General features: G+C 47.7%; 53 non-coding genes across 53 annotated transcripts; all 53 read left to right on the forward strand.

The window, feature by feature from the left end:
• The first annotated feature begins 72 nt into the window (after positions 1-72).
• LOC145145467 (5S ribosomal RNA) lies at positions 73-191 on the forward strand. The gene has a single exon (XR_013726439.1). It is a non-coding gene; the product is annotated as a 5S ribosomal RNA (ribosomal RNA).
• A 227-nt stretch (positions 192-418) lies between these two features.
• LOC145146112 (5S ribosomal RNA) lies at positions 419-537 on the forward strand. The gene has a single exon (XR_013727063.1). It is a non-coding gene; the product is annotated as a 5S ribosomal RNA (ribosomal RNA).
• A 230-nt stretch (positions 538-767) lies between these two features.
• On the forward strand, positions 768-886 carry LOC145143726 (5S ribosomal RNA). Its single transcript, XR_013724756.1, has one exon. It is a non-coding gene; the product is annotated as a 5S ribosomal RNA (ribosomal RNA).
• A 230-nt stretch (positions 887-1,116) lies between these two features.
• On the forward strand, positions 1,117-1,235 carry LOC145137835 (5S ribosomal RNA). The gene has a single exon (XR_013721249.1). It is a non-coding gene; the product is annotated as a 5S ribosomal RNA (ribosomal RNA).
• Positions 1,236-1,463: 228 nt separating this feature from the next.
• LOC145155898 (5S ribosomal RNA) lies at positions 1,464-1,582 on the forward strand. Its single transcript, XR_013736326.1, has one exon. It is a non-coding gene; the product is annotated as a 5S ribosomal RNA (ribosomal RNA).
• A 233-nt stretch (positions 1,583-1,815) lies between these two features.
• LOC145155899 (5S ribosomal RNA) lies at positions 1,816-1,934 on the forward strand. Its single transcript, XR_013736327.1, has one exon. It is a non-coding gene; the product is annotated as a 5S ribosomal RNA (ribosomal RNA).
• Positions 1,935-2,163: 229 nt separating this feature from the next.
• LOC145143727 (5S ribosomal RNA) lies at positions 2,164-2,282 on the forward strand. The gene has a single exon (XR_013724757.1). It is a non-coding gene; the product is annotated as a 5S ribosomal RNA (ribosomal RNA).
• A 236-nt stretch (positions 2,283-2,518) lies between these two features.
• LOC145137903 (5S ribosomal RNA) lies at positions 2,519-2,637 on the forward strand. Its single transcript, XR_013721276.1, has one exon. It is a non-coding gene; the product is annotated as a 5S ribosomal RNA (ribosomal RNA).
• Positions 2,638-2,865: 228 nt separating this feature from the next.
• LOC145155900 (5S ribosomal RNA) lies at positions 2,866-2,984 on the forward strand. The gene has a single exon (XR_013736328.1). It is a non-coding gene; the product is annotated as a 5S ribosomal RNA (ribosomal RNA).
• Positions 2,985-3,218: 234 nt separating this feature from the next.
• On the forward strand, positions 3,219-3,337 carry LOC145149005 (5S ribosomal RNA). The gene has a single exon (XR_013729866.1). It is a non-coding gene; the product is annotated as a 5S ribosomal RNA (ribosomal RNA).
• A 230-nt stretch (positions 3,338-3,567) lies between these two features.
• LOC145137979 (5S ribosomal RNA) lies at positions 3,568-3,686 on the forward strand. Its single transcript, XR_013721289.1, has one exon. It is a non-coding gene; the product is annotated as a 5S ribosomal RNA (ribosomal RNA).
• Positions 3,687-3,915: 229 nt separating this feature from the next.
• Positions 3,916-4,034, forward strand: LOC145155902 (5S ribosomal RNA). Its single transcript, XR_013736330.1, has one exon. It is a non-coding gene; the product is annotated as a 5S ribosomal RNA (ribosomal RNA).
• Positions 4,035-4,266: 232 nt separating this feature from the next.
• LOC145149006 (5S ribosomal RNA) lies at positions 4,267-4,385 on the forward strand. Its single transcript, XR_013729867.1, has one exon. It is a non-coding gene; the product is annotated as a 5S ribosomal RNA (ribosomal RNA).
• A 229-nt stretch (positions 4,386-4,614) lies between these two features.
• On the forward strand, positions 4,615-4,733 carry LOC145153603 (5S ribosomal RNA). Its single transcript, XR_013734102.1, has one exon. It is a non-coding gene; the product is annotated as a 5S ribosomal RNA (ribosomal RNA).
• A 232-nt stretch (positions 4,734-4,965) lies between these two features.
• Positions 4,966-5,084, forward strand: LOC145155903 (5S ribosomal RNA). Its single transcript, XR_013736331.1, has one exon. It is a non-coding gene; the product is annotated as a 5S ribosomal RNA (ribosomal RNA).
• Positions 5,085-5,513: 429 nt separating this feature from the next.
• On the forward strand, positions 5,514-5,632 carry LOC145155488 (5S ribosomal RNA). The gene has a single exon (XR_013735925.1). It is a non-coding gene; the product is annotated as a 5S ribosomal RNA (ribosomal RNA).
• A 220-nt stretch (positions 5,633-5,852) lies between these two features.
• Positions 5,853-5,971, forward strand: LOC145155004 (5S ribosomal RNA). The gene has a single exon (XR_013735467.1). It is a non-coding gene; the product is annotated as a 5S ribosomal RNA (ribosomal RNA).
• A 232-nt stretch (positions 5,972-6,203) lies between these two features.
• Positions 6,204-6,322, forward strand: LOC145153856 (5S ribosomal RNA). Its single transcript, XR_013734344.1, has one exon. It is a non-coding gene; the product is annotated as a 5S ribosomal RNA (ribosomal RNA).
• Positions 6,323-6,548: 226 nt separating this feature from the next.
• LOC145139352 (5S ribosomal RNA) lies at positions 6,549-6,667 on the forward strand. Its single transcript, XR_013721889.1, has one exon. It is a non-coding gene; the product is annotated as a 5S ribosomal RNA (ribosomal RNA).
• A 229-nt stretch (positions 6,668-6,896) lies between these two features.
• Positions 6,897-7,015, forward strand: LOC145138050 (5S ribosomal RNA). The gene has a single exon (XR_013721307.1). It is a non-coding gene; the product is annotated as a 5S ribosomal RNA (ribosomal RNA).
• Positions 7,016-7,245: 230 nt separating this feature from the next.
• On the forward strand, positions 7,246-7,364 carry LOC145138121 (5S ribosomal RNA). The gene has a single exon (XR_013721330.1). It is a non-coding gene; the product is annotated as a 5S ribosomal RNA (ribosomal RNA).
• A 229-nt stretch (positions 7,365-7,593) lies between these two features.
• LOC145154381 (5S ribosomal RNA) lies at positions 7,594-7,712 on the forward strand. Its single transcript, XR_013734855.1, has one exon. It is a non-coding gene; the product is annotated as a 5S ribosomal RNA (ribosomal RNA).
• Positions 7,713-7,944: 232 nt separating this feature from the next.
• On the forward strand, positions 7,945-8,063 carry LOC145138197 (5S ribosomal RNA). The gene has a single exon (XR_013721380.1). It is a non-coding gene; the product is annotated as a 5S ribosomal RNA (ribosomal RNA).
• A 222-nt stretch (positions 8,064-8,285) lies between these two features.
• LOC145155904 (5S ribosomal RNA) lies at positions 8,286-8,404 on the forward strand. Its single transcript, XR_013736332.1, has one exon. It is a non-coding gene; the product is annotated as a 5S ribosomal RNA (ribosomal RNA).
• A 228-nt stretch (positions 8,405-8,632) lies between these two features.
• LOC145155175 (5S ribosomal RNA) lies at positions 8,633-8,751 on the forward strand. Its single transcript, XR_013735629.1, has one exon. It is a non-coding gene; the product is annotated as a 5S ribosomal RNA (ribosomal RNA).
• A 229-nt stretch (positions 8,752-8,980) lies between these two features.
• On the forward strand, positions 8,981-9,099 carry LOC145135453 (5S ribosomal RNA). The gene has a single exon (XR_013719849.1). It is a non-coding gene; the product is annotated as a 5S ribosomal RNA (ribosomal RNA).
• Positions 9,100-9,330: 231 nt separating this feature from the next.
• On the forward strand, positions 9,331-9,449 carry LOC145155905 (5S ribosomal RNA). Its single transcript, XR_013736333.1, has one exon. It is a non-coding gene; the product is annotated as a 5S ribosomal RNA (ribosomal RNA).
• A 217-nt stretch (positions 9,450-9,666) lies between these two features.
• On the forward strand, positions 9,667-9,785 carry LOC145146350 (5S ribosomal RNA). The gene has a single exon (XR_013727298.1). It is a non-coding gene; the product is annotated as a 5S ribosomal RNA (ribosomal RNA).
• A 232-nt stretch (positions 9,786-10,017) lies between these two features.
• LOC145153857 (5S ribosomal RNA) lies at positions 10,018-10,136 on the forward strand. The gene has a single exon (XR_013734345.1). It is a non-coding gene; the product is annotated as a 5S ribosomal RNA (ribosomal RNA).
• A 227-nt stretch (positions 10,137-10,363) lies between these two features.
• LOC145138272 (5S ribosomal RNA) lies at positions 10,364-10,482 on the forward strand. The gene has a single exon (XR_013721422.1). It is a non-coding gene; the product is annotated as a 5S ribosomal RNA (ribosomal RNA).
• Positions 10,483-10,711: 229 nt separating this feature from the next.
• LOC145138344 (5S ribosomal RNA) lies at positions 10,712-10,830 on the forward strand. The gene has a single exon (XR_013721454.1). It is a non-coding gene; the product is annotated as a 5S ribosomal RNA (ribosomal RNA).
• A 228-nt stretch (positions 10,831-11,058) lies between these two features.
• Positions 11,059-11,177, forward strand: LOC145155319 (5S ribosomal RNA). The gene has a single exon (XR_013735766.1). It is a non-coding gene; the product is annotated as a 5S ribosomal RNA (ribosomal RNA).
• Positions 11,178-11,406: 229 nt separating this feature from the next.
• LOC145139690 (5S ribosomal RNA) lies at positions 11,407-11,525 on the forward strand. The gene has a single exon (XR_013721976.1). It is a non-coding gene; the product is annotated as a 5S ribosomal RNA (ribosomal RNA).
• Positions 11,526-11,756: 231 nt separating this feature from the next.
• Positions 11,757-11,875, forward strand: LOC145138403 (5S ribosomal RNA). The gene has a single exon (XR_013721517.1). It is a non-coding gene; the product is annotated as a 5S ribosomal RNA (ribosomal RNA).
• A 228-nt stretch (positions 11,876-12,103) lies between these two features.
• On the forward strand, positions 12,104-12,222 carry LOC145139696 (5S ribosomal RNA). Its single transcript, XR_013721977.1, has one exon. It is a non-coding gene; the product is annotated as a 5S ribosomal RNA (ribosomal RNA).
• A 230-nt stretch (positions 12,223-12,452) lies between these two features.
• LOC145147091 (5S ribosomal RNA) lies at positions 12,453-12,571 on the forward strand. The gene has a single exon (XR_013728006.1). It is a non-coding gene; the product is annotated as a 5S ribosomal RNA (ribosomal RNA).
• Positions 12,572-12,788: 217 nt separating this feature from the next.
• Positions 12,789-12,907, forward strand: LOC145155095 (5S ribosomal RNA). The gene has a single exon (XR_013735553.1). It is a non-coding gene; the product is annotated as a 5S ribosomal RNA (ribosomal RNA).
• Positions 12,908-13,135: 228 nt separating this feature from the next.
• LOC145154713 (5S ribosomal RNA) lies at positions 13,136-13,254 on the forward strand. Its single transcript, XR_013735174.1, has one exon. It is a non-coding gene; the product is annotated as a 5S ribosomal RNA (ribosomal RNA).
• A 219-nt stretch (positions 13,255-13,473) lies between these two features.
• On the forward strand, positions 13,474-13,592 carry LOC145155096 (5S ribosomal RNA). Its single transcript, XR_013735554.1, has one exon. It is a non-coding gene; the product is annotated as a 5S ribosomal RNA (ribosomal RNA).
• Positions 13,593-13,823: 231 nt separating this feature from the next.
• Positions 13,824-13,942, forward strand: LOC145154415 (5S ribosomal RNA). The gene has a single exon (XR_013734887.1). It is a non-coding gene; the product is annotated as a 5S ribosomal RNA (ribosomal RNA).
• Positions 13,943-14,171: 229 nt separating this feature from the next.
• Positions 14,172-14,290, forward strand: LOC145138476 (5S ribosomal RNA). The gene has a single exon (XR_013721544.1). It is a non-coding gene; the product is annotated as a 5S ribosomal RNA (ribosomal RNA).
• A 229-nt stretch (positions 14,291-14,519) lies between these two features.
• Positions 14,520-14,638, forward strand: LOC145135464 (5S ribosomal RNA). The gene has a single exon (XR_013719850.1). It is a non-coding gene; the product is annotated as a 5S ribosomal RNA (ribosomal RNA).
• Positions 14,639-14,868: 230 nt separating this feature from the next.
• Positions 14,869-14,987, forward strand: LOC145138557 (5S ribosomal RNA). Its single transcript, XR_013721601.1, has one exon. It is a non-coding gene; the product is annotated as a 5S ribosomal RNA (ribosomal RNA).
• Positions 14,988-15,215: 228 nt separating this feature from the next.
• On the forward strand, positions 15,216-15,334 carry LOC145139703 (5S ribosomal RNA). The gene has a single exon (XR_013721978.1). It is a non-coding gene; the product is annotated as a 5S ribosomal RNA (ribosomal RNA).
• A 230-nt stretch (positions 15,335-15,564) lies between these two features.
• Positions 15,565-15,683, forward strand: LOC145147092 (5S ribosomal RNA). Its single transcript, XR_013728007.1, has one exon. It is a non-coding gene; the product is annotated as a 5S ribosomal RNA (ribosomal RNA).
• A 218-nt stretch (positions 15,684-15,901) lies between these two features.
• LOC145155097 (5S ribosomal RNA) lies at positions 15,902-16,020 on the forward strand. Its single transcript, XR_013735555.1, has one exon. It is a non-coding gene; the product is annotated as a 5S ribosomal RNA (ribosomal RNA).
• Positions 16,021-16,251: 231 nt separating this feature from the next.
• LOC145154715 (5S ribosomal RNA) lies at positions 16,252-16,370 on the forward strand. The gene has a single exon (XR_013735176.1). It is a non-coding gene; the product is annotated as a 5S ribosomal RNA (ribosomal RNA).
• Positions 16,371-16,587: 217 nt separating this feature from the next.
• Positions 16,588-16,706, forward strand: LOC145155099 (5S ribosomal RNA). Its single transcript, XR_013735556.1, has one exon. It is a non-coding gene; the product is annotated as a 5S ribosomal RNA (ribosomal RNA).
• A 232-nt stretch (positions 16,707-16,938) lies between these two features.
• On the forward strand, positions 16,939-17,057 carry LOC145154416 (5S ribosomal RNA). The gene has a single exon (XR_013734888.1). It is a non-coding gene; the product is annotated as a 5S ribosomal RNA (ribosomal RNA).
• A 229-nt stretch (positions 17,058-17,286) lies between these two features.
• Positions 17,287-17,405, forward strand: LOC145138639 (5S ribosomal RNA). Its single transcript, XR_013721638.1, has one exon. It is a non-coding gene; the product is annotated as a 5S ribosomal RNA (ribosomal RNA).
• A 229-nt stretch (positions 17,406-17,634) lies between these two features.
• LOC145135475 (5S ribosomal RNA) lies at positions 17,635-17,753 on the forward strand. The gene has a single exon (XR_013719851.1). It is a non-coding gene; the product is annotated as a 5S ribosomal RNA (ribosomal RNA).
• Positions 17,754-17,983: 230 nt separating this feature from the next.
• Positions 17,984-18,102, forward strand: LOC145138713 (5S ribosomal RNA). Its single transcript, XR_013721672.1, has one exon. It is a non-coding gene; the product is annotated as a 5S ribosomal RNA (ribosomal RNA).
• Positions 18,103-18,321: 219 nt separating this feature from the next.
• Positions 18,322-18,440, forward strand: LOC145147833 (5S ribosomal RNA). The gene has a single exon (XR_013728722.1). It is a non-coding gene; the product is annotated as a 5S ribosomal RNA (ribosomal RNA).
• Positions 18,441-18,485: the final 45 nt, after the last annotated feature.

Consider the following 18,485-nt stretch of genomic DNA (forward strand, 5'->3'; position numbering starts at 1 on the left):
GCCTCGCGTACGAAAACAAAGGAGGTTCTGCGTCTTTTAAGACATAAAAGCAATAAGCATGGATAGTATTTCGGGTGCGATCATAGCAGCACTAATGCACCGGATCCCATCAGAACTCCGCAGTTAAGCGTGCTTGGGCGAGAATAGTACTAGGATGGGTGACCCCCTGGGAAGTCCTCGTGTTGCACCCCCCCTTTTTCGTTGTCCGTTTGCGTTTTTTTAGATTTTACGTGCGGTTTTTTTTTGTTTTTTTTTTCTTGCTATTTCTATGCTCGGGTGGCCTCCGTTTCATGGTTCATGGTCTTCGTATTTTTGGAACGGAGCCGATCGGTCACGTGGGTCCCACGCCTCGCGTACGAAAACAAAGGAGGTTCTGCGTCTTTTAAGACATACAAGCAATAAGCATGGACAGTATTTCGGGTGCGATCATACCAGCACTAATGCACCGGATCCCATCAGAACTCCGCAGTTAAGCGTGCTTGGGCGACAGTAGTACTAGGATGGGTGACCCCATGGGAAGTCCTCGTGTTGCACCCCCCTTTTTCGTTGTCCGTTTGCGTTTTTTTAGATTTTACGTGCGGTTTTTTTTTTGTTTTTTTTTCTTTCTTGCTATTTCTATGCTCGGGTGGCCTCCGCTTCATGGTTGATGGTCTTCATATTTTTGGAACGGAGCTGATCGGTCACGTGGGTCCCACGCCTCGCGTACGAAAACAAAGGAGGTTCTGCGTCTTTTAAGACATACAAGCAATAAGCATGGATAGTATTTCGGGTGCGATCATACCAGCACTAATGCACCGGATCCCATCAAAACTCCGCAGTTAAGCGTGCTTGGGCGAGAGTAGTACTAGGATGGGTGACCCCCTGGGAAGTCCTCGTGTTGCACCCCCCTTTTTCGTTGTCCGTTTGCGTTTTTTTAGATTTTACGTGCGGTTTTTTTTTGTTTTTTTTTTCTTTCTTGCTAATTCTATGCTCGGGTGGCCTTCGTTTCATGGTTCATGGTCTTCGTATTTTTGGAACGGAGCCGATCGGTCACGTAGGTCCCACGCCTCGCGTACGAAAACAAAGGAGGTTCTGCGTCTTTTAAGACATACAAGCAATAAGCATGGATAGTATTTCGGGTGCGATCATACCAGCACTAATGCACCGGATCCCATCAGAACTCCGCAGTTAAGCGTGCTTGGGCGAGAGTAGTACTAGGATGGGTGACCCCCTGGGAAGTCCTCGTGTTGCACCCCCCTTTTTCGTTGTCCGTTTGCGTTTTTTTAGATTTTACGTGCGGTTTTTTTTTGTTTTTTTTCTTTCTTGCTATTTCTATGCTCGGGTGGCCTCCGCTTCATGGTTGATGGTTTTCGTATTTTTGGAACGGAGCCGATCGGTCACGTGGGTTCCACGCTTCTCGTACGAAAACAAAGGAGGTTCTGCGTCTTTTAAGACATAAAAGCAATAAGCATGGATAGTATTTCGGGTGCTATCATACCAGCACTAATGCACCGGATCCCATCAGAACTCCGCAGTTAAGCGTGCTTGGGCGAGAGTAGTACTAGGATGGGTGACCCCCTGGGAAGTCCTCGTGTTGCACCCCCCCCCCCTTTTTCGTTGCCCGTTTGCGTTTTTTTAGATTTTACGTGCGGTTTTTTTTTGTTTTTTTTCTTTCTTGCTATTTCTATGCTCGGGTGGCCTCCGCTTCATGGTTGATGGTTTTCGTATTTTTGGAACGAAGCCGATCGGTCACGTGGGTCCCACGCTTCGCGTACGAAAACAAAGGAGGTTCTGCGTCTTTTAAGACATAAAAGCAATAAGCATGGATAGTATTTCGGGTGCTATCATACCAGCACTAATGCACCGGATCCCATCAGAACTCCGCAGTTAAGCGTGCTTGGGCGAGAGTAGTACTAGGATGGGTGACCCCCTGGGAAGTCCTCGTGTTGCACCCCCCCCCCTTTTTCGTTGCCCGTTTGCGTTTTTTTAGATTTTACGTGCGGTTTTTTTTTTGTTTTCTTTCTTGCTATTTCAATGCTCGGGTGGCCACCGCTTCATGGTTGATGGTTTTCGTATTTTTGGAACGGAGCCGATCGGTCACGTGCGTCCCACGCCTCGCGTACGAAAACAAAGGAGGTTCTGCGTCTTTTAAGACATACAAGCAATAAGCATGGATAGTATTTCGGGTGCGATCATACCAGCACTAATGCACCGGATCCCATCAAAACTCCGCAGTTAAGCGTGCTTGGGCGAGAGTAGTACTAGGATGGGTGACCCCCTGGGAAGTCCTCGTGTTGCACCCCCCCCCCCCCTTTTTCGTTGTCCGTTTGCGTTTTTTTAGATTTTACGTGCGGTTTTTTTTTGTTTTTTTTTCTTTCTTGCTAATTCTATGCTCGGGTGGCCTTCGTTTCATGGTTCATGGTCTTCGTATTTTTGGAACGGAGCCGATCGGTCACGTAGGTCCCACGCCTCGCGTACGAAAACAAAGGAGGTTCTGCGTCTTTTAAGACATACAAGCAATAATCATGGATAGTATTTCGGGTGCGATCATACCAGCACTAATGCACCGGATCCCATCAGAACTCCGCAGTTAAGCGTGCTTGGGCGAGAGTAGTACTAGGATGGGTGACCCCCTGGGAAGTCCTCGTGTTGCACCCCCCTTTTTCGTTGTCCGTTTGCGTTTTTTTAGATTTTACGTGCGGTTTTTTTTTGTTTTTTTTCTTTCTTGCTATTTCTATGCTCGGGTGGCCTCCGCTTCATGGTTGATGGTTTTCGTATTTTTGGAACGGAGCCGATCGGTCACGTGGGTTCCACGCTTCTCGTACGAAAACAAAGGAGGTTCTGCGTCTTTTAAGACATAAAAGCAATAAGCATGGATAGTATTTCGGGTGCTATCATACCAGCACTAATGCACCGGATCCCATCAGAACTCCGCAGTTAAGCGTGCTTGGGCGAGAGTAGTACTAGGATGGGTGACCCCCTGGGAAGTCCTCGTGTTGCACCCCCCCCCCCCCTTTTCGTTGCCCGTTTGCGTTTTTTTAGATTTGACGTGCGGTTTTTTTTTGTTTTTTTTCTTTCTTGCTATTTCTATGCTCGGGTGGCCTCCGCTTCATGGTTGATGGTTTTCGTATTTTTGGAACGAAGCCGATCGGTCACGTGGGTCCCACGCTTCGCGTACGAAAACAAAGGATGTTCTGCGTCTTTTAAGACATAAAAGCAATAAGCATGGATAGTATTTCGGGTGCGATCATACCAGCACTAATGGACCGGATCCCATCAAAACTCCGCAGTTAAGCGTGCTTGGGCGAGAGTAGTACTAGGATGGGTGACCCCCTGGGAAGTACTCGTGTTGCACCCCCCTTTTTCGTTGTCCGTTTGCGTTTTTTTAGATTTTACGTGCGGTTTTTTTTTGTTTTTTTTTTCTTTCTTACTAATTCTATGCTCGGGTGGCCTTCGTTTCATGGTTCATGGTCTTCGTATTTTTGGAACGGAGCCGATCGGTCACGTAGGTCCCACGCCTCGCGTACGAAAACAAAGGAGGTTCTGCGTCTTTTAAGACATACAAGCAATAATCATGGATAGTATTTCGGGTGCGATCATACCAGCACTAATGCACCGGATCCCATCAGAACTCCGCAGTTAAGCGTGCTTGGGCGAGAGTAGTACTAGGATGGGTGACCCCCTGGGAAGTCCTCGTGTTGCACCCCCCTTTTTCGTTGTCCGTTTGCGTTTTTTTAGATTTTACGTGCGGTTTTTTTTTGTTTTTTTTTCTTTCTTGCTATTTCTATGCTCGGGTGGCCTCCGCTTCATGGTTGATGGTTTTCGTATTTTTGGAACGGAGCCGATCGGTCACGTGGGTTCCACGCTTCTCGTACGAAAACAAAGGAGGTTCTGCGTCTTTTAAGACATAAAAGCAATAAGCATGGATAGTATTTCGGGTGCTATCATACCAGCACTAATGCACCGGATCCCATCAGAACTCCGCAGTTAAGCGTGCTTGGGCGAGAGTAGTACTAGGATGGGTGACCCCCTGGGAAGTCCTCGTGTTGCACCCCCCCCCCTTTTTCGTTGCCCGTTTGCGTTTTTTTAGATTTGACGTGCGGTTTTTTTTTGTTTTTTTTCTTTCTTGCTATTTCTATGCTCGGGTGGCCTCCGCTTCATGGTTGATGGTTTTCGTATTTTTGGAACGAAGCCGATCGGTCACGTGGGTCCCACGCTTCGCGTACGAAAACAAAGGATGTTCTGCGTCTTTTAAGACATAAAAGCAATAAGCATGGATAGTATTTCGGGTGCGATCATACCAGCACTAATGGACCGGATCCCATCAAAACTCCGCAGTTAAGCGTGCTTGGGCGAGAGTAGTACTAGGATGGGTGACCCCCTGGGAAGTACTCGTGTTGCACCCCCCTTTTTCGTTGTCCGTTTGCGTTTTTTTAGATTTTACGTGCGGTTTTTTTTTGTTTTTTTTTCTTTCTTACTAATTCTATGCTCGGGTGGCCTTCGTTTCATGGTTCATGGTCTTCGTATTTTTGGAACGGAGCCGATCGGTCACGTAGGTCCCACGCCTCGCGTACGAAAACAAAGGAGGTTCTGCGTCTTTTAAGACATACAAGCAATAAGCATGGATAGTATTTCGGGTGCGATCATACCAGCACTAATGCACCGGATCCCATTAGAACTCCGCAGTTAAGCGTGCTTGGGCGAGAGTAGTACTAGGATGGGTGACCCCCTGGGAAGTCCTCGTGTTGCACCCCCCCCCCCTTTTTCGTTGCCCGTTTGCGTTTTTTTAGATTTTACGTGCGTTTTTTTTTGTTTTTTTTCTTTCTTGCTATTTCTATGCTCGGGTGGCCTCCGCTTCATGGTTGATGGTTTTCGTATTTTTGGAACGAAGCCGATCGGTCACGTGGGTCCCACGCTTCGCGTACGAAAACAAAGGAGGTTCTGCGTCTTTTAAGACATAAAAGCAATAAGCATGGATAGTATTTCGGGTGCTATCATACCAGCACTAATGCACCGGATCCCATCAGAACTCCGCAGTTAAGCGTGCTTGGGCGAGAGTAGTACTAGGATGGGTGACCCCCTGGGAAGTCCTCGTGTTGCACCCCCCCCCCTTTTTCGTTGCCCGTTTGCGTTTTTTTTTATTTTACGTGCGGTTTTTTTTTGTTTTCTTTCTTGCTATTTCTATGCTCGGGTGGCCACCGCTTCATGGTTGATGGTCTTCGTATTTTTGGAACGGAGCTGATCGGTCACGTGGGTCCCACGCCTCGCGTACGAAAACAAAGGAGGAAGTCCTCGTGTTGCACCCCCCCTTTTTCGTTGTCCGTTTGCATTTTTTTAGATTTTACGTGCGGTTTTTTTTGTTTTTTTTCTTTCTTGCTATTTCTATGCTCGGGTGGCCTCCGCTTCATGGTTGATGGTTTTCGTATTTTTGGAACGGAGCCGATCGGTCACGTGGGTTCCACGCCTCGCGTACGAAAACAAAGGAGGTTCTGCGTCTTTTAAGACATAAAAGCAATAAGCATGGATAGTATTTCGGGTGCGATCATACCAGCACTAATGCACCGGATCCCATCAGAACTCCGCAGTTAAGCGTGCTTGGGCGAGAGTAGTACTAGGATGGATGACCCCCTGGGAAGTCCTCGTGTTGCACCCCCCTTCTTCGTTGTCCGTTTGCGTTTTTTTAGATTTTACGTGCGGTTTTTTTTTTCTTTCTTTCTATTTCTATGCTCGGATGGCCTCCGCTTCATGGTTGATGGTTTTCGTATTTTTGGAACGGAGCCGATCGGTCACGTGGGTCCCACGCCTCGCGTACGAAAACAAAGGAGGTTCTACGTCTTTTAAGACATAAAAGCAATAAGCATGGATAGTATTTCGGGTGCTATCATACCAGCACTAATGCACCGGATCCCATCAGAACTCCGCAGTTAAGCGTGCTTGGGCGAGAGTAGTACTAGGATGGGTGACCCCCTGGGAAGTTCTCGTGTTGCACCCCCCCCCCCCTCTTTTTCGTTGCCCGTTTGCGTTTTTTTTGATTTTACGTGCGGTTTTTTTTTGTTTTCTTTCTTGCTATTTCTATGCTCGGGTGGCCACCGCTTCATGGTTGATGGTTTTCGTATTTTTGGAACGGAGCCGATCGGTCACGTGGGTTCCACGCCTCGCGTACGAAAACAAAGGAGGTTCTGCGTCTTTTAAGACATAAAAGCAATAAGCATGGATAGTATTTCGGGTGCGATCATACCAGCACTAATGCACCGGATCCCATCAGAACTCCGCAGTTAAGCGTGCTTGGGCGAGAATAGTACTAGGATGGGTGACCCCCTGGGAAGTCCTCGTGTTGCACCCCCCCTTTTTCGTTGTCCGTTTGCGTTTTTTTAGATTTTACGTGCGGTTTTTTTTTGTTTTTTTTTCTTGCTATTTCTATGCTCGGGTGGCCTCCGTTTCATGGTTCATGGTCTTCGTATTTTTGGAACGGAGCCGATCGGTCACGTGGGTCCCACGCCTCGCGTACGAAAACAAAGGAGGTTCTGCGTCTTTTAAGACATACAAGCAATAAGCATGGACAGTATTTCGGGTGCGATCATACCAGCACTAATGCACCGGATCCCATCAGAACTCCGCAGTTAAGCGTGCTTGGGCAAGAGTAGTACTAGGATGGGTGACCCCATGGGAAGTCCTCGTGTTGCACCCCCCTTTTTCGTTGTCCGTTTGCGTTTTTTTAGATTTTACGTGCGGTTTTTTTTTGTTTTTTTTTCTTTCTTGCTATTTCTATGCTCGGGTGGCCTCCGCTTCATGGTTGATGGTCTTCGTATTTTTGGAACGGAGCTGATCGGTCACGTGGGTCCCACGCCTCGCGTACGAAAACAAAGGAGGTTCTGCGTCTTTTAAGACATACAAGCAATAAGCATGGATAGTATTTCGGGTGCGATCATACCAGCACTAATGCACCGGATCCCATCAGAACTCCGCAGTTAAGCGTGCTTGGGCGAGAGTAGTACTAGGATGGGTGACCCCCTGGGAAGTCCTCGTGTTGCACCCCCTTTTTCGTTGTCCGTTTGCGTTTTTTTAGATTTTACATGCGGTTTTTTTTTTGTTTTTTTTTTCTTTCTTGCTATTTCTATGCTCAGGTGGCCTTCGTTTCATGGTTCATGGTCTTCGTATTTTTGGAACGGAGCCGATCGGTCACGCAGGTCCTACGCCTCGCGTACGAAAACATAGGAGGTTCTGCGTCTTTTAAGACATACAAGCAATAAGCATGGATAGTATTTCGGGTGCGATCATACCAGCACTAATGCACCGGATCCCATCAGAACTCCGCAGTTAAGCGTGCTTGGGCGAGAGTAGTACTAGGATGGGTGACCCCCTGGGAAGTCCTCGTGTTGCACCCCCCTTTTTCGTTGTCCGTTTGCGTTTTTTTAGATTTTACGTGCGGTTTTTTTTTGTTTTTTTTTCTTTCTTGCAATTTCTATGCTCGGGTGGCCTCCGCTTCATGGTTGATGGTTTTCGTATTTTTGGAACGGAGCCGATCGGTCACGTGGGTTCCACGCCTCGCGTACGAAAACAAAGGAGGTTCTGCGTCTTTTAAGACATAAAAGCAATAAGCATGGATAGTATTTCGGGTGCGATCATACCAGCACTAATGCACCGGATCCCATCGGAACTCCGCAGTTAAGCGTGCTTGGGCGAGAGTAGTACTAGGATGGGTGACCCCCTGGGAAGTCCTCGTGTTGCACCCCCCCTTTTTCGTTGTCCGTTTGCGTTTTTTTAGATTTTACGTGCGGTTTTTTTTTTTGTTTTTTTTTCTTTCTTGCTATTTCTATGCTCGGGTGGCCTCCGCTTCATGGTTGATGGTTTTCGTATTTTTGGAACGGAGCCGATCGGTCACGTGGGTCCCACGCCTCGCGTACGAAAACAAAGGAGGTTCTGCGTCTTTTAAGACATAAAAGCAATAAGCATGGATAGTATTTCGGGTGCGATCATACCAGCACTAATGCACCGGATCCCATCAGAACTCCGCAGTTAAGCGTGCTTGGGCGAGAGTAGTACTAGGATGGGTGACCCCCTGGGAAGTCCTCGTGTTGCACCCCCCCTTTTTCGTTGTCCGTTTGCGTTTTTTTAGATTTTACGTGCGGTTTTTTTTTTTCTTTCTTGCTATTTCTATGCTCGGGTGGCCTCCGCTTCATGGTTGATGGTTTTCGTATTTTTGGAACGAAGCCGATCGGTCACGTGGGTCCCACGCTTCGCGTACGAAAACAAAGGAGGTTCCGCGTCTTTTAAGACATAAAAGCAATAAGCATGGATAGTATTTCGGGTGCTATCATACCAGCACTAATGCACCGGATCCCATCAGAACTCCGCAGTTAAGCGTGCTTGGGCGAGAGTAGTACTAGGATGGGTGACCCCCTGGGAAGTCCTCGTGTTGCACCCCCCTTTTTCGTTGTCCGTTTGCGTTTTTTTAGATTTTACGTGCGGTTTTTTTTGTTTTTTTTTCTTTCTTGCTATTTCTATGCTCGGGTGGCCTCCGCTTCATGGTTGATGGTCTTCGTATTTTTGGAACGGAGCTGATGGGTCACGTGGGTCCCACGCCTCGCGTACGAAAACAAAGGAGGTTCTGCGTCTTTTAAGACATACAAGCAATAAGCATGGATAGTATTTCAGGTGCGATCATACCAGCACTAATGCACCGGATCCCATCAGAACTCCGCAGTTAAGCGTGCTTGGGCGAGAGTAGTACTAGGATGGGTGACCCCCTGGGAAGTCCTCGTGTTGCACCCCCCTTTTTCGTTGTCCGTTTGCGTTTTTTTAGATTTTACGTGCGGTTTTTTTTTGTTTTTTTTTCTTTCTTGCTATTTCTATGCTCGGGTGGCCTTCGTTTCATGGTTCATGGTCTTCGTATTTTTGGAACGGAGCCGATCGGTCACGTGGGTCCCACGCCTCGCGTACGAAAACAAAGGAGGTTCTGCGTCTTTTAAGACATACAAGCAATAAGCATGGATAGTATTTCGGGTGCGATCATACCAGCACTAATGCACCGGATCCCATCAGAACTCCGCAGTCAAGCGTGCTTGGGCGAGAATAGTACTAGGATGGGTGACCCCCTGGGAAGTCCTCGTGTTGCACCCCCCCTTTTTCGTTGTCCGTTTGCGTTTTTTTAGATTTTACGTGCGGTTTTTTTTTTGTTTTTTTTTCTTTCTTGCTATTTCTATGCTCGGGTGGCCTCCGCTTCATGGTTGATGGTTTTCGTATTTTTGGAACGGAGCCGATCGGTCACGTGGGTCCCACGCCTCGCGTACGAAAACAAAGGAGGTTCTGCGTCTTTTAAGACATAAAAGCAATAAGCATGGATAGTATTTCGGGTGCTATCATACCAGCACTAATGCACCGGATCCCATCAGAACTCCGCAGTTAAGCGTGCTTGGGCGAGAGTAGTACTAGGATGGGTGACCCCCTGGGAAGTCCTCGTGTTGCACCCCCTTTTTCTATGTCCGTTTGCGTTTTTTTAGATTTTACGTGCGGTTTTTTTTCTTTCTTGCTATTTCTATGCTCGGGTGGCCTCCGCTTCATGGTTGATGGTTTTCGTATTTTTGGAACGAAGCCGATTGGTCACGTGGGTCCCACGCTTCGCGTACGAAAACAAAGGAGGTTCTGCGTCTTTTAAGACATAAAAGCAATAAGCATGGATAGTATTTCGGGTGCTATCATACCAGCACTAATGCACCGGATCCCATCAGAACTTCGCAGTTAAGCGTGCCTGGGCGAGAGTAGTACTAGGATGGGTGACCCCCTGGGAAGTCCTCGTGTTGCACCCCCCCCCCTTTTTCGTTGCCCGTTTGCGTTTTTTTAGATTTTACGTGCGGTTTTTTTTTGTTTTTTTTCTTTCTTGCTATTTCTATGCTCGGGTGGCCTCCCCTTCATGGTTGATGGTTTTCGTATTTTTGGAACGGAGCCGATCGGTCACGTGGGTTCCACGCCTCGCGTACGAAAACAAAGGAGGTTCTGCGTCTTTTAAGACATAAAAGCAATAAGCATGGATAGTATTTCGGGTGCGATCATACCAGCACTAATGCACCGGATCCCATCAGAACTCCGCAGTTAAGCGTGCTTGGGCGAGAATAGTACTAGGATGGGTGACCCCCTGGGAAGTCCTCGTGTTGCACCCCCCCTTTTTCGTTGTCCGTTTGCGTTTTTTTAGATTTTACGTGCGGTTTTTTTTTGTTTTTTTTTTCTTGCTATTTCTATGCTCGGGTGGCCTCCGTTTCATGGTTCATGGTCTTCGTATTTTTGGAACGGAGCCGATCGGTCACGTGGGTCCCACGCCTCGCGTACGAAAACAAAGGAGGTTCTGCGTCTTTTAAGACATACAAGCAATAAGCATGGATAGTATTTCGGGTGCGATCATACCAGCACTAATGCACCGGATCCCATCAGAACTCCGCAGTTAAGCGTGCTTGGGCGAGAGTAGTACTAGGATGGGTGACCCCCTGGGAAGTCCTCGTGTTGCACCCCCCTTTTTCGTTGTCCGTTTGCGTTTTTTTAGATTTTACGTGCGTTTTTTTTTTGTTTTTTTTTCTTTCTTGCTATTTCTATGCTCGGGTGGCCTCCGCTTCATGGTTGATGGTTTTCGTATTTTTGAAACGGTGCCGATCGGTCACGTGGGTTCCACGCCTCGCGTACGAAAACAAAGGAGGTTCTGCGTCTTTTAAGACATAAAAGCAATAAGCATGGATAGTATTTCGGGTGCGATCATACCAGCACTAATGCACCGGATCCCATCAGAACTCCGCAGTTAAGCGTGCTTGGGCGAGAGTAGTACTAGGATGGGTGACCCCCTGGGAAGTCCTCGTGTTGCACCCCCTTTTTCGTTGTCCGTTTGCGTTTTTTTAGATTTTACGTGCGGTTTTTTTTTGTTTTTTTTTCTTTCTTGCTATTTCTATGCTCGGGTGGCCTTCGTTTCATGGTTCATGGTCTTCGTATTTTTGGAACGGAGCCGATCGGTCACGTAGGTCCCACGCCTCGCGTACGAAAACAAAGGAGGTTCTGCGTCTTTTAAGACATACAAGCAATAAGCATGGATAGTATTTCGGGTGCGATCATACCAGCACTAATGCACCGGATCCCATCAGAACTCCGCAGTTAAGCGTGCTTGGGCGAGAGTAGTACTAGGATGGGTGACCCCCTGGGAAGTCCTCGTGTTGCACGCCCCTTTTTCGTTCTCCGTTTACGTTTTTTTAGATTTTACGTGCGGTTTTTTTTTTGTTTTTTTTCTTTCTTGCTATTTCTATGCTCGGGTGGCCTCCGCTTCATGGTTGATGGTTTTCGTATTTTTGGAACGGAGCCGATCGGTCACGTGGGTTCCACGCTTCGCGTACGAAAACAAAGGAGGTTCTGCGTCTTTTAACACATAAAAGCAATAAGCATGGATAGTATTTCGGGTGCGATCATACCAGCACTAATGCACCGGATCCCATCGGAACTCCGCAGTAAAGCGTGCTTGGGCGAGAGTAGTACTAGGATGGGTGACCCCCTGGGAAGTCCTCGTGTTGCACCCCCTTTTTTCGTTGTCCGTTTGCGTTTTTTTAGATTTTACGTGCGGTTTTTTTTTTGTTTTTTTTTTCTTTCTTGCTATTTCTATGCTCGGGTGGCCTCCGCTTCATGGTTGATGGTTTTCGTATTTTTGGAACGGAGCCGATCGGTCACGTGGGTCCCACGCCTCGCGTACGAAAACAAAGGAGGTTCTGCGTCTTTTAAGACATAAAAGCAATAAGCATGGATAGTATTTCGGGTGCGATCATACCAGCACTAATGCACCGGATCCCATCAGAACTCCGCAGTTAAGCGTGCTTGGGCGAGAGTAGTACTAGGATGGGTGACCCCCTGGGAAGTCCTCGTGTTGCACCCCCCTTTTTCGTTCTCCGTTTACGTTTTTTTAGATTTTACGTGCGGTTTTTTTTTGTTTTTTTTCTTTCTTGCTATTTCTATGCTCGGGTGGCCTCCGCTTCATGGTTGATGGTTTTCGTATTTTTGGAACGGAGCCGATCGGTCACGTGGGTTCCACGCTTCGCGTACGAAAACAAAGGAGGTTCTGCGTCTTTTAAGACATAAAAGCAATAAGCATGGATAGTATTTCGGGTGCGATCATACCAGCACTAATGCACCGGATCCCATCGGAACTCCGCAGTAAAGCGTGCTTGGGCGAGAGTAGTACTAGGATGGGTGACCCCCTGGGAAGTCCTCGTGTTGCACCCCCTTTTTTCGTTGTCCGTTTGCGTTTTTTTAGATTTTACGTGCGGTTTTTTTTTTGTTTTTTTTTCTTTCTTGCTATTTCTATGCTCGGGTGGCCTCCGCTTCATGGTTGATGGTTTTCGTATTTTTGGAACGGAGCCGATCGGTCACGTGGGTCCCACGCCTCGCGTACGAAAACAAAGGAGGTTCTGCGTCTTTTAAGACATAAAAGCAATAAGCATGGATAGTATTTCGGGTGCGATCATACCAGCACTAATGCACCGGATCCCATCAGAACTCCGCAGTCAAGCGTGCTTGGGCGAGAGTAGTACTAGGATGGGTGACCCCCTGGGAAGTCCTCGTGTTGAACCCCCTTTTTCGTTGTCCGTTTGCGTTTTTTTAGATTTTACGTGCGTTTTTTTTTCTTTCTTGCTATTTCTATGCTCGGGTGGCCTCCGCTTCATGGTTGATGGTTTTCGTATTTTTGGAACGGAGCCGATCGGTCACGTGGGTCCCACACTTCGCGTACGAAAACAAAGGAGGTTCTGCGTCTTTTAAGACATAAAAGCAATAAGCATGGATAGTATTTCGGGTGCGATCATACCAGCACTAATGCACCGGATCCCATCAGAACTCTGCAGTTAAGCGTGCTTGGGCGAGAGTAGTACTAGGATGGGTGACCCCCTGGGAAGTCCTCGTGTTGCACCCCCCCCCTTTTTCGTTGCCCGTTTGCGTTTTTTTAGATTTTACGTGCGGTTTTTTTTTTGTTTTCTTTCTTGCTATTTCTATGCTCGGGTGGCCACCGCTTCATGGTTGATGGTTTTCGTATTTTTGGAACGGAGCCGATCGGTCACGTGGGTCCCACGCCTCGCGTACGAAAACAAAGGAGGTTCTGCGTCTTTTAAGACATAAAAGCAATAAGCATGGATAGTATTTCGGGTGCGATCATACCAGCACTAATGCACCGGATCCCATCAGAACTCCGCAGTCAAGCGTGCTTGGGCGAGAGTAGTACTAGGATGGGTGACCCCCTGGGAAGTCCTCGTGTTGCACCCCCTTTTTCGTTGTCCGTTTGCGTTTTTTTAGATTTTACGTGCGGTTTTTTTTTTCTTTCATGCTATTTCTATGCTCGGGTGGCCTCCGCTTCATGGTTGATGGTTTTCGTATTTTTGGAACGGAGCCGATCGGTCACGTGGGTCCCACACTTCGCGTACGAAAACAAAGGAGGTTCTGCGTCTTTTAAGACATACAAACAATAAGCATGGATAGTATTTCGGGTGCGATCATACCAGCACTAATGCACCGGATCCCATCAGAACTCTGCAGTTAAGCGTGCTTGGGCGAGAGTAGTACTAGGATGGGTGACCCCCTGGGAAGTCCTCGTGTTGCACCCCCCCCCCCTTTTTCGTTGCCCGTTTGCGTTTTTTTAGATTTTACGTGCGGTTTTTTTTTTGTTTTTTTTTCTTGCTATTTCTATGCTCGGGTGGATTCCGTTTCATGGTTCATGGTCTTCGTATTTTTGGAACGGAGCCGATCGGTCACGTGGGTCCCACGCCTCGCGTACGAAAACAAAGGAGGTTCTGTGTCTTTTAAGACATACAAGCAATAAGCATGGACTGTATTTCGGGTGCGATCATACCAGCACTAATGCACCAGATCCCATCAGAACTCTGCAGTTAAGCGTGCTTGGGCGAGAGTAGTACTAGGATGGGTGACCCCATGGGAAGTCCTCGTGTTGCACCCCCCTTTTTCGTTGTCCGTTTGCGTTTTTTTAGATTTTACGTGCGGTTTTTTTTGTTTTTTTTTTCTTTCTTGCTATTTCTATGCTCGGGTGGCCTCCGTTTCATGGTTGATGGTCTTCGTATTTTTGGAACGGAGCCGATCGGTCACGTGGGTCCCACGCCTCGCGTACGAAAACAAAGGAGGTTCTGCGTCTTTTAAGACATACAAACAATAAGCATGGATAGTATTTCGGGTGCGATCATACCAGCACTAATGCACCGGATCCCATCAGAACTCCGCAGTTAAGCGTGCTTGGGCGAGAGTAGTACTAGGATGGGTGACCCCCTGGGAAGTCCTCGTGTTGCACCCCCCTTTTTCGTTGTCCGTTTGCGTTTTTTTAGATTTTACGTGCGGTTTTTTTTTGTTTTTTTTTCTTTCTTGCTATTTCTATGCTCGGGTGGCCTTCGTTTCATGGTTCATGGTCTTCGTATTTTTGGAACGGAGCCGATCGGTGACGTGGGTCCCACGCCTCGCGTACGAAAACAAAGGAGGTTCTGCGTCTTTTAAGACATACAAGCAATAAGCATGGATAGTATTTCGGGTGCGATCATACCAGCACTAATGCACCGGATCCCATCAGAACTCCGCAGTCAAGCGTGCTTGGGCGAGAATAGTACTAGGATGGGTGACCCCCTGGGAAGTCCTCGTGTTGCACCCCCCTTTTTCGTTGTCCGTTTGCGTTTTTTTAGATTTTACGTGCGGTTTTTTTTTTGTTTTTTTTTCTTTTTTGCTATTTCTATGCTCGGGTGGCCTCCGCTTCATGGTTGATGGTTTTCGTATTTTTGGAACGGAGCCGATCGGTCACGTGGGTCCCACGCCTCGCGTACGAAAACAAAGGAGGTTCTGCGTCTTTTAAGACATAAAAGCAATAAGCATGGATAGTATTTCGGGTGCGATCATACCAGCACTAATGCACCGGATCCCATCAGAACTCCGCAGTTAAGCGTGCTTGGGCGAGAGTAGTACTAGGATGGGTGACCCCCTGGGAAGTCCTCGTGTTGCACCCCCCTTTTTCGTTCTCCGTTTACGTTTTTTTAGATTTTACGTGCGGTTTTTTTTTGTTTTTTTTCTTTCTTGCTATTTCTATGCTCGGGTGGCCTCCGCTTCATGGTTGATGGTTTTCGTATTTTTGGAACGGAGCCGATCGGTCACGTGGGTTCCACGCTTCGCGTACGAAAACAAAGGAGGTTCTGCGTCTTTTAAGACATAAAAGCAATAAGCATGGATAGTATTTCGGGTGCGATCATACCAGCACTAATGCACCGGATCCCATCGGAACTCCGCAGTAAAGCGTGCTTGGGCGAGAGTAGTACTAGGATGGGTGACCCCCTGGGAAGTCCTCGTGTTGCACCCCCTTTTTTCGTTGTCCGTTTGCGTTTTTTTAGATTTTACGTGCGGTTTTTTTTTTGTTTTTTTTTCTTTCTTGCTATTTCTATGCTCGGGTGGCCTCCGCTTCATGGTTGATGGTTTTCGTATTTTTGGAACGGAGCCGATCGGTCACGTGGGTCCCACGCCTCGCGTACGAAAACAAAGGAGGTTCTGCGTCTTTTAAGACATAAAAGCAATAAGCATGGATAGTATTTCGGGTGCGATCATACCAGCACTAATGCACCGGATCCCATCAGAACTCCGCAGTCAAGCGTGCTTGGGCGAGAGTAGTACTAGGATGGGTGACCCCCTGGGAAGTCCTCGTGTTGAACCCCCTTTTTCGTTGTCCGTTTGCGTTTTTTTAGATTTTACGTGCGTTTTTTTTTTCTTTCTTGCTATTTCTATGCTCGGGTGGCCTCCGCTTCATGGTTGATGGTTTTCGTATTTTTGGAACGGAGCCGATCGGTCACGTGGGTCCCACACTTCGCGTACGAAAACAAAGGAGGTTCTGCGTCTTTTAAGACATAAAAGCAATAAGCATGGATAGTATTTCGGGTGCGATCATACCAGCACTAATGCACCGGATCCCATCAGAACTCTGCAGTTAAGCGTGCTTGGGCGAGAGTAGTACTAGGATGGGTGACCCCCTGGGAAGTCCTCGTGTTGCACCCCCCCCCCCCTTTTTCGTTGCCCGTTTGCGTTTTTTTAGATTTTACGTGCGGTTTTTTTTTTGTTTTCTTTCTTGCTATTTCTATGCTCGGGTGGCCACCGCTTCATGGTTGATGGTTTTCGTATTTTTGGAACGGAGCCGATCGGTCACGTGGGTCCCACGCCTCGCGTACGAAAACAAAGGAGGTTCTGCGTCTTTTAAGACATAAAAGCAATAAGCATGGATAGTATTTCGGGTGCGATCATACCAGCACTAATGCACCGGATCCCATCAGAACTCCGCAGTCAAGCGTGCTTGGGCGAGAGTAGTACTAGGATGGGTGACCCCCTGGGAAGTCCTCGTGTTGCACCCCTTTTTCGTTGTCCGTTTGCGTTTTTTTAGATTTTACGTGCGGTTTTTTTTTCTTTCTTGCTATTTCTATGCTCGGGTGGCCTCCGCTTCATGGTTGATGGTTTTCGTATTTTTGGAACGGAGCCGATCGGTCACGTGGGTCCCACACTTCGCGTACGAAAACAAAGGAGGTTCTGCGTCTTTTAAGACATACAAACAATAAGCATGGATAGTATTTCGGGTGCGATCATACCAGCACTAATGCACCGGATCCCATCAGAACTCTGCAGTTAAGCGTGCTTGGGCGAGAGTAGTACTAGGATGGGTGACCCCCTGGGAAGTCCTCGTGTTGCACCCCCCCCCCCCTTTTTCGTTGCCCGTTTGCGTTTTTTTAGATTTTACGTGCGGTTTTTTTTTTGTTTTTTTTTCTTGCTATTTCTATGCTCGGGTGGATTCCGTTTCATGGTTCATGGTCTTCGTATTTTTGGAACGGAGCCGATCGGTCACGTGGGTCCCACGCCTCGCGTACGAAAACAAAGGAGGTTCTGTGTCTTTTAAGACATACAAGCAATAAGCATGGACTGTATTTCGGGTGCGATCATACCAGCACTAATGCACCAGATCCCATCAGAACTCTGCAGTTAAGCGTGCTTGGGCGAGAGTAGTACTAGGATGGGTGACCCCATGGGAAGTCCTCGTGTTGCACCCCCCTTTTTCGTTGTCCGTTTGCGTTTTTTTAGATTTTACGTGCGGTTTTTTTTGTTTTTTTTTTCTTTCTTGCTATTTCTATGCTCGGGTGGCCTCCGTTTCATGGTTGATGGTCTTCGTATTTTTGGAACGGAGCCGATCGGTCACGTGGGTCCCACGCCTCGCGTACGAAAACAAAGGAGGTTCTGCGTCTTTTAAGACATACAAACAATAAGCATGGATAGTATTTCGGGTGCGATCATACCAGCACTAATGCACCGGATCCCATCAGAACTCCGCAGTTAAGCGTGCTTGGGCGAGAGTAGTACTAGGATGGGTGACCCCCTGGGAAGTCCTCGTGTTGCACCCCCCTTTTTCGTTGTCCGTTTGCGTTTTTTTAGATTTTACGTGCGGTTTTTTTTTGTTTTTTTTTCTTTCTTGCTATTTCTATGCTCGGGTGGCCTTCGTTTCATGGTTCATGGTCTTCGTATTTTTGGAACGGAGCCGATCGGTGACGTGGGTCCCACGCCTCGCGTACGAAAACAAAGGAGGTTCTGCGTCTTTTAAGACATACAAGCAATAAGCATGGATAGTATTTCGGGTGCGATCATACCAGCACTAATGCACCGGATCCCATCAGAACTCCGCAGTCAAGCGTGCTTGGGCGAGAATAGTACTAGGATGGGTGACCCCCTGGGAAGTCCTCGTGTTGCACCCCCCTTTTTCGTTGTCCGTTTGCGTTTTTTTAGATTTTACGTGCGGTTTTTTTTTTGTTTTTTTTTCTTTTTTGCTATTTCTATGCTCGGGTGGCCTCCGCTTCATGGTTGATGGTTTTCGTATTTTTGGAACGGAGCCGATCGGTCACGTGGGTCCCACGCCTCGCGTACGAAAACAAAGGAGGTTCTGCGTCTTTTAAGACATAAAAGCAATAAGCATGGATAGTATTTCGGGTGCGATCATACCAGCACTAATGCACCGGATCCCATCAGAACTCCGCAGTTAAGCGTGCTTGGGCGAGAGTAGTACTAGGATGGGTGACCCCCTGGGAAGTCCTCGTGTTGCACCCCTCCTTTTTCGTTGTCCGTTTGCGTTTTTTCAGATTTTACGTGCGGTTTTTTTTCTTTCTTGCTATTTCTATGCTCGGGTGGCCTCCGCTTCATGGTTGATGGTTTTCGTATTTTTGGAACGAAGCCGATCGGTCACGTGGGTCCCACGCTTCGCGTACGAAAACAAAGGAGGTTCTGCGTCTTTTAAGACATAAAAGCAATAAGCATGGATAGTATTTCGGGTGCTATCATACCAGCACTAATGCACCGGATCCCATCAGAACTACGCAGTTAAGCGTGCTTGGGCGAGAGTAGTACTAGGATGGGTGACCCCCTGGGAAGTCCTCGTGTTGCACCCCCCCCCCCTTTTTTCGTTGCCCGTTTGCGTTTTTTTAGATTTTACG

The sequence above is a fragment of the Lactuca virosa genome, chromosome 1, assembly GCF_052849685.1.
Source record: "Lactuca virosa cultivar CGN04683 chromosome 1, Lactuca_virosa_CGN04683_v6, whole genome shotgun sequence".
Lineage (NCBI taxonomy): Eukaryota > Viridiplantae > Streptophyta > Magnoliopsida > Asterales > Asteraceae > Lactuca > Lactuca virosa.